General features: G+C 50.4%; 1 long non-coding RNA gene across 1 annotated transcript; it reads right to left on the reverse strand.

Annotated features, from left to right (window-relative positions):
• Positions 1 to 413: 413 nt before the first annotated feature.
• LOC308615904 lies at positions 414 to 8,675 on the reverse strand. Its single transcript, XR_014015636.1, has 4 exons — positions 8,454 to 8,675; positions 7,300 to 7,504; positions 6,108 to 6,303; positions 414 to 3,584 (listed from the first exon to the last, which is right to left on the reverse strand). It is a non-coding gene; the product is annotated as an uncharacterized lncRNA (long non-coding RNA).
• Positions 8,676 to 9,307: the final 632 nt, after the last annotated feature.

Genomic DNA, 9,307 nt, shown 5'->3' on the forward strand with positions numbered 1-9,307 from the left:
ATGAGTCCTGTTACCTTTCTCCCTTCCCCTCCCCTCCCCTCCCCTCCCCTCCCCCCTTCCCTCCCTCCCTTCCTTCCATTCTGGAGTTCTCCTGGTAGTTGGTGCTATACAGTATGGGCAATACACAGCTGGAGAGCCACTCTGCAGGCACCTGCCACCATGGAATGCAGGTGATGTTTCCCAAACCACTAACCAGGGGGTTCCTCATAAGAGCCAGGATAAGGGGGGAGGGCTGAGGCAGAATGGGCTGTTAATTCCCCCAGCAGGCCAGTACTCAGTGCTGCCTAGCTTCTGTGAGTCCTAGTTTATTTTCAAAACACTTACACAGACAAGAGATCAGTTGGTTCACACAACATCCTCTGTGAGATAGCTGTTTCATAGCTGAGGTTCAGTAAAACCAAGCTATTAACTTGTCGTGCAGAATATTCTTGGCTAAGCTGACTGTTCAACATTACCCTGGTCATTAGTGATGGATTTGAACTCATGAGTGCCCAGCAGTTCCCGCCTGCTGTGCTATATAGTCCTGAGGAGTGGCATAAAATTGAAGTGTCCCAGTGGACTGTGACCCAAGTTTGACCTGGGCCTCTAATCAGACGGCATTCTCTCCTAACAATGCCCACTGACATCAAGGCAGATGGAACTGAGCTGTGCCCACAAGCAGAATTGTGCACAGCATGCAGGAGAGACCCTCAACGCCTATTCTGGGAGTCTGTCAGTAAGCCACCCTGGGGTGGGAGGAACTGTATTCTCCTGTGTGTGCATGTATGTGAGTGGGTGTATACCCACTCACATGGGCATGGGCTGTGGGTATGCACCCAACTGGGCCTGTGTTGGTCTTCCAGATTCCCAGGCAACACTTGGTACATTCTGCACAGCTTTTGGGGCCAGCTTCTTTTGCTCTTTTAAGAAATGAAATTGCCTTCCAGATGCGTCTTTCACTTGTTTTTCCTCCACTTGACAGAGCTGCCTAAACTTCTCATTCAGGGGTCCTCAGAGAAGTGTATCATTTCACGCTCCCTTGTTTAGCTTCTCCAACGCTAAAGCCAAAGCTGGCACAGCTACTGATTAGCCAGAAATCAAAAGCAAAGGCTGGGCTTTTGATGGGACAACTGCTACATTAGAGAGGGATGGTTGTTTTACAATTGCAGGGTAAGGTCCATAATATTACCCACCACTGAATGGCCATTAGATTGCAAATTACCGGTCACTTTGCTGGACGGCTCAGCCATCCTGTAATCATGATGATAATATCCCCCATGATGGTCGGGCCCAGGCACCTACCAGGAGTCTGGCTGCTGAGGCGCCAAATTGCTGGGCTGCATGCAGTAATGATTATCACGGCAGGAAGGGAGGAAGGCTGCCCCAAAGTCCTGGCTGTGTGGCAGTCTGTCCTCACTCCCCATTAGGAAGCGTAAGGGACTATTGGACTTACTCCAGTGTTCCCTGGGGTTCTACCTACTGAGGATCTAACTCTGTGTGGCTGTCCCACTCCATGACACTTCCAGTACCTGGTCTCTTGGCTCACATGTGCCAGCTGGGATGTGAACCCGGAGCTGACAAGCGGAAAAATAACATAATTGGTTTTCCCCAGTCTTTTCCTATGGTGAACTGTGTGCGTGTGTGTGCACTCATGTGTGCATGTCTGGTGATGGAACTGTGGCTGTGAAACACACAAAGTTTTCAAAGCATTGATACTCATATTTTTAAGTTGGGTTGTGGCTTCATATCTTGCATACATGTCATAGGTATTCTTTTATGGTACAAATACGCAAAAAGAAAAAGAAGACAAAGCTGATGGGGTGATGGGCCCTTGGGCCAACATTTGGCCTATATCAGGGTCCTGCAGGACACAGAGGGCATGCTTAAGTGGGATAGTTACGGCTTTAGGTAAAGGGATCCAGGATGGAGTGGGAGTGGGGACCAGAGGACTGAATGCCATGAACTCACTTGAGTTTTGCCCTCACTTCTCATGGTACTGCCTCCGGTAGCCAAACCCAACCAGAAGCCAGAGGTACTTTCTACAAAGGGCAGAGCAGGCTAGGGAAGGAAGTGGGATCTTGAGAAGTGAAGTGGACATACCCAGTGCCTCATCTGACGCCTATTTGTTAATGGGCTGTGTAGGCACTGGCTGGCTAATGGGGCCTCCTGGACCCTGCGTGGGCTGGAACTCCAAGGTCTTAGTCCATTCTTACCCTGTGTTGCCTGGGAGTTAACCATGGTGGAACTCTAGACTTGCCCTTCTTTCTGTGGTTGTTTTCCTGGTCCAAGGGGCCAGGGATTCCTCAGCTTCCATCCAACTGTCGTCATTGCCCAGCATTTTGGCTCCTACAGCAGGCTTCTGGGCCTCTGGAAATGGTACAAGATGACTCACTGGCACGGCCCAGCTGATCAGCTGTGTAGGGAGTGTCCTGAGCGCAGACCTGGGACTTGGCGGGAATCCCTCTAAGTAGGAGCTGCGGGGTGGGTGGTGGGCTAAGGAGGCTGCTGCAGGCTGAGGATCAGACAGAAGGCTTAGAGCTTCTCCGTGACTTGCATGGAGGCTCTGGACGGGGCCCCTGTCTGTGCTTCACTTTTGTCTCCAATCTGGAAGAAATGGCATCCTGCCAAAGTTTGTAAGGCACTGCAGCCCCCTCACCAAGCCTCCTTCCCAGCTCAAGAGAATGCTAGCTGTGGAGGGAATAAAGTTGGCATTATTTTCAATTCCCCCAGAAAAATACCGTTCTCTGCCCTCTGAGAGCCCATTTGCCAAATTGCTTTTAGCAAGGCTGAACTAGTGACAGGAAAAGACTCAGATGGCATTCTGTGAAAGTAAAGAGAGCAATGAAAATAGCAAATGCTTACAGTGTGCCTACTCTGTACTAGGTGTGTTCTGTGCCTTGCAGATGTTATTATATTCAAGCCTCATGACAACCCCATGAAGCAGGTGCTAAAGTTATCCCCACTTTTCAGATAAGGAAGCTGAGGGAGAGAGAGATGAAACAACTTTCCCAGTGTTATACAGATGGTAGTCGTAGAGCTGGGATTTGAACCTAGGCGGTCTGGCTCCGGAGTTGCGCCGCCTCCTTTTCCTTCTTGGCTAACTTCTCCTTAGTAGGTGCCAAGAGACAGGATGTTCCCAAGTATGAATGGAGTGTAGAGCTGGAAATAGCTTAGAGGTTCATTTAGTCCAGCCGCTGTGTTCTTACAGAGGGGGAAACTGAGGGTCCACAAGGTTCCCTGATTAGCTCTCTGGAGCCTTGACCTAATGTGAGTGGTTTACTTGGCAGTTCTGGAAACACTGAGCAGCTCAAAAGTGGCTGGCTGTGCACTAGTGATAGTCTGGCAATTTTCCTAGCGTTGTTTAGCAAGTAAATTTCTTTGAAGCAAAATTCCTTTTATCCAAGAAGCAATGTGACCTCAGATCTCATTTAATAAAACATCTCTGACGTTAGCCGCATGAGGCAAAAGCCCTGAAGGTGTCTGTGCTGCCCTTGTGCTCTCGGAGTCTGATGCTGTTTCTGGCACTGGCCGAGGAGCTGTTTCTGCTGTGAATAAGTCAAGCATCCGGTTGTGCGGGCGCTCAGAGACCAGGTGAGCTGGGCAGGCTGGGGGCACAGACCAGAGGAGAGAGGCTCTTTCATCAATTTCCAGGGATTTCAGGGGGCACCTGAAGCATCTTTTTCTGCAGAGGTCCTCAGCCCACCCAGCCAAGCTGCTGTTACAAAGAACAGAGTGTCTTGGGCCATGTGATCATGGGGGAGGCTGCCCAGGCCTCCGAGGGGGCTGCCAGCTTCTGAGCTGTTGATTCCATGACTCTGGGACCCAGAGCTGCAGAGAAAGGGCAGCATTCTTCCTGTGGAGGCCTGATCCAAACGGCCCCATGGCTTTCTTTTCTCCGGGATCAGCAGGGCTACTGTTGGGAGGGGACAATCGAGGTTGTTGTCCTGGCCTGGCCCAGAGGCACCACCGCCAGATGCAGAGCTGGCTCCCTGGGCTCCTCCTTGCCGCACCTGCCCTCCTTATCATTGGGTGCTCGTGGGTCAGAGCCATACAGGAGCTCTGTTCCTTCCCACCTCCTGGCAGCTGAGGCCCGGGACAACCTCCCTCTGTCCAACCCAGACAGCCCAGGGGCCAGTGAAGAGGATGCCCCTTCATGGCCTACATATTTTACTTCTCCTGGATACATTAGAATTAAGATGGAGACATTCAGTGTCTATGAAGAAAGTCTCATGTTACATTGGAAGACACTCATTTGCTCTCATTTTCCAGATAACGCACTTACGAAGGGGTTAACATGTCAATGTTTTCCTCTTCCTTTCGTGTGGCTTAAGTGATAAAAGGGACAGAGCTTGCTCTCTTGGGGGAAGATCTTGCTATCCCTTCTCTCTCATGCTGTTTTTTAGTCCTCAATCATGTCTGTTTTGAGAAGGCCGCATGTGACCTGGACAACTTCTACTCTTGGTATGAGGGCAAATGCTTTCTCATGCTGCAAATGGGAGATCTCAGGCCTGGGTTTGGTTATTGGGGGAGAAATATATAAAGAAAGGGTACCACGATCACTTTGGTTCAAGGCACTTGAACCTATTGGGTGTTTGGTCAAAGAATCCCGGAATTTCTAAATCCTGTCTCAGACCAATAACCCCACCATCAAATGCTTTCCCATATCATCTGTATCCGTCAGGGTCCAGCAGGAAACAGATGGTGTACTCAAACTAATTTGAGGAGGTTTTAATAAAGGGATGACTTATAAAAATGTGGGCAAGGTTTAGGGAAACCATTGAGGGATGGTGCATTACCCTGGAGCTAGCAACAGCAGGAAACTGTTACCACTTTTAAGCCTGAAGGCCGAGGGGAGCGAGCAGTTAACTGCATGCCAGAGAGAGCTGTAGGTCTTTGAGACAGCCTCCTGACAGAGCTTTGGCCTGTGGAAGAGGGAAGCAGTCAACCAACCATGATCTAGCCAAGGGGGATCCAGAGTAATCAATCTAATCAATCTCACACTCTTCCCACACCCCCACTGGCCAGTTCCCCCCAGTGGCCAAACCCGAGCAAAAGCCAGAGAGACAGCATGTTGATGAAGTTATCAGTGCCTTCTGTAAGAGCCAACACTCCGAGGCACAGAGCAGGGTGGAAAAGGGTGGAGAGTGGATTTGGAGAGGTAAATGGAAAGTATCTAGCACAACATCTTAATGTCACCTGCCTTCTACCTTATCTCTGACTCCTAACAAATATGTATATATACATATACCCTAACCTGGGGAATGGTGCTAGACAGTAGACAGAGGGCAGGATTGCTGCTAAACATCTTAAAATGCACAGTGCAGCCCTCTGATAACAAAGAATTACCTGGTGCAAAATGTCAGTAGTGCCAAGGTTGAGAAACCCTGCTCTACGTGGAGAAAGGAAGATTTGGGCTCTGTGTAAGGGCATCAGAGAGCAGGTAGAAAAAAGAGAAGGGTTTTTGTGTGTGTTTGTTTTGGTTTGCTTGTTTTGTTTGAATAGGAAGAACCTATCACAGAGGGAGTTTCCACTTTTGTCTTTGGGGAGGATGGTCCCACGTTGGGGTGCAACTGGGCTCACTCTCTGCATCCTGGGAATCAGCTGGACTGCAGGGTCAAACCATCTACAAGTAGGATTGAGAGCTCTTTGGGGGAACATCTCAGACCATGGGGATGACCCCTCTGAGTTTCTCTGCTCTTTGCGGCTGCTGGAAGTGGTACAGCAGACTCTAACGTGCTATTTCAAGATGGTTCAGCCAGACCCAAGTCTGGCAGAGTTTTTGCCTTTTCCAGGCTTTGGGGTTCTCTGCTTTTCAGCTCAAAGCTCTTAGAATGTTAAAAAGTGGGGACTTACAAAGTCCTGAAATAGTTCTCAGGACACAAAGGAAATGTCCTAGCTCAGAAAGTAAGCGAGTGTAGTCAGCTGTCCTTTGTTAACTTGCCAATTAAACCTGGTCTTTGCTTCTTTATTCTCTTCCTTCCTATATCCCATTTTCAGGTTATTTCTCTGCCTGTCTATGCCTTGGTTAGAGAGAAGCAGCAGGCAGAGAAGAAAACTCCATATCAGCTTTCTTTGGCAAGTTATTAAGAAACTCGATGAAAACATGAGGAAGTAATGAATAAAATTACCTTTAAAAAATCAGGGGCTTCCCTGGTGGCGCAGTGGTTGAGAGCCCGCCTGCCAATGCAGGGGACGCGGGTTCGTGCCCTGGTCCGGGAAGATCCCACATGCCGCGGAGCGGCTGGGTCCGTGAGCCATGGCCACTGAGCCTGCGCGTCCGGATCCTGTGCTCCGCAACGGGAGAGGCCACAACAGTGAGAGGCCCTCGTATCGCAAAAAAAAAAAAAAAAAAAAAAAAATGAGGATTAACAATTACCCATCCCTCTCTCCATCACCATGTCTTGACCAGGCTGTATTACAGCTTGAACGACTTTAATATTTATCAGATTTTATTTATTTTTTAAACAAGCAATCCATTTACATTGTTTAAAAACAAACTGACAGAGGATTTAGATAAAGAGGCCATAGTCCCCTCTCCCTGTCCTCCCATCCCATCCCAACCCAAAAAGCAATATCCGTCCAAAGATAGTCTATTGCTCTACAAACAAATAACGCATATACACTTTCCTTTGATCTTTTCATCCCATTCAAATAGTAGTATATTTGCTTTCTACTCAGTAATGTATGTTGGAAATCCTTCCATATCATCTAAGAACTTTTAAAAAATTGGTTCCATGTTATCATATGGATATACTTAATATTATTTGGTCAAAAATAACTTGTTTTTAAAAAGGCTTCTCAATCTATTTCAAACCAGAAAGAATGCTCAACAAAAACAAAAGAAAACTGATAGTTTAGGCATTTGCTTCTATCATTTTGTAAAGCTTTTATGCTCTCATCTTACTGAGATTTTGTATTTTTTCCCTGCATTTGCCCCTTAACTTCAAACCTCTATAAAATAGTTATTCAGAACCATGGAGTGTCCCAAAGGTTTGGATACTGCTTGCAACCTAAACCGTGTCTGTCTTGTTAAAGTACTGAATGTTTACTATTTTTTTCTTATGGAAAGCCAGCTTGAGCCAGTCAAATAATAGCAGCATCAGAAAATCCTGTTTTGGCTTGGGACAAGACATTGTACCTCTCTGGTCCCCAGTTTTTCCATTAAAAAAATCTAGGTAGTATCCTGGGGCCTTAGCACCTTGGAACCTTTGTATCGGCAGGGCTAGCTCAGATTTAGAAGAGCCTACTCATCTGGACTGTATTTCTGTGGACAGCCAAGACCCGTGTAAAAGATGAACATATTTAAAGTAAAGAAAGAACCTGCTGTATTTGGAAGCCAAAGACAGGGCAGGCAGAAGAGCCGTCAGGGTGTACAGCGTTCTGGGGCTCCAGGGCTTTGAAATCCTTTCCACTGTTGTCACTTGAATGTCGAACACGTTATTCTCAGAGGACACTAAAGAGAAGTACAGGTACCGTGGGCTCCAGGGGGATTCATTATTCAAGGCACAAAATTTCCTACTGTGGCCTGCAACACATTATAATTCAAATGAGTCCACCACAATAGAAGAAAAATATGCAAGCAGATTTCTCTCTGTTCGTGTTTTTTCCCCCTCCTCTCTGAAGCCGTGTAATTACAGCAGGCAGGTGGAGCATCTGGGGTGTGGGGGGAGTCAACTGTATTTTTACCTTCCCAGGAACACGACTTGCCTACCGAGTCAATATATTTTATTTTTAATTAAGCGCCTATTGCAAAATCTGAGTCCCTGTGCAAAAGTCTGATTCACAACTTTTTCCCCCCCCTGCGGTTCCCCCAGATGCTGCAGCTATTACTGTCTCAAATTTCCCCTCTTAAAATTTGCTCTTTTAGTAAATTACTTATGGCCTTTCCTGAGCTCTGCAGCTCTGAGGCGGTCCAGCTGCGGGGCCTTTACCTCTTCCCCCCGCCCCTCCCGTGCCCCGCACACCTGAGTCAAATCAGTTTCTTTGCCTGCCCAGCAGCGCCATGTACCACGAGCGCGCCGCGGTTCAGGCCCGGGAGCCCCTCCGGCTTCCGCGCTTTCCCCGCAGCGGTCAAACGAGGCTGGGGGTGGCGCTGTGCCCGTAAGAGACCTCCAGTCCTGCGCTGCGGGGCAGCGGACCTCAGCCCTGGAGCTCACCCGCCGCGCCCCACTCCCCCCGCAATGTGTGAGCTTTGCGGGCTCCGGCGTAGGAGCCCCGCCCGGAGGAGGCCACGGGATCCGAGACCCCTTTGTTGGCCAAGGGCGGGGGGTGTGCATGAAAACCCCCGTGCTGTCGGTGTGCCGGGCCGGGGAGGGGGAGGGGGAGTGGGAGGACGATGCGGGAGCCGAAGGGCCCTCGCTCTCTCCCCTGACGCTGGCCACTGAGGAGGCAGAGCCTGGGCAGCCCAGGGCCTCGGCAGAACGCGCCTTTTCCGATCGGGGAAGTCCGGGACTCCAGGAAGGACGGGAACTCACGTCCAGAGACAACATCGTCCGGAGACCCTGGGCCGATGTCCGGGCAGGGTGGGGGCTCTTGGGGTTCCCGCAGGGAGAGTGAAGCGGGCCCGTGACCTGGTGCCTCCAGGCGCAGTGGGGGCCGGGCGGCTGCAGGATCCCTGCGAGCCGACTGCCCGGGCGGGGTGCGCCTCCCGATTCCGGCTCAGTGTTGTTCCTGTTCCCCCGCTCTGGGAACCAGTAACTGGATGCAGAGGGGTTCCCAGCAATGCGCGGGCCCGTGCCCAGGCCCGCGGCCTCGCGGGGGTGGCTGCTGGCCACCGCGCTGCAACTCTGGCTGTTAGCTGGCATTTCTGCCTCCTAGGGGCAGTTTGAGGCGTGCTCGGGGTTGGCCCGGGACGGTGGAGGGAGACTGCAGCCAAAGCGCAGGTGGGGCTGTCAGCACTTGCAGAGAGAGCGCAGCCACCTTCTGTCACTAGTGAGACTTAACCAAGGGCAGGAGAGTCAAAAGGGTGTTTTTAGGCTAGGAGAGAAATCTCTCCCCGGAAAACAAACCCACGTGTCCAAAACAGGGGCCAAGCCTGGAGTGAGTGCCACATCTTTGCTGCCCCATGGACCTTCCTCGGGCAGAGTCAGCCTCTGTCCGTGCCTCAGTTTCCTGGGCAAGCACCTGTACTGGGGCCCCGGATCTGTCTAAGGAAGGGTGGGAAGAGTTGGGGGCTGACTACTGTTTGATCTCAGGGAAGGACAGGCCTCCGTGGGACCAGCAGGGGGCTGAGGGCCAGACGTTGCCAGCAGGTCCCATCTCCCTCTGAAGAAGATGTGGGTCAATTTATGACCTAGTCCAACCCTCCTATTCTTAGTGACGCAGAGAC

Source organism: Mesoplodon bidens, assembly GCF_964165515.1.
Source record: "Mesoplodon bidens genome assembly, chromosome: 4".
Taxonomy (NCBI): Eukaryota; Metazoa; Chordata; class Mammalia; order Artiodactyla; family Ziphiidae; genus Mesoplodon; species Mesoplodon bidens.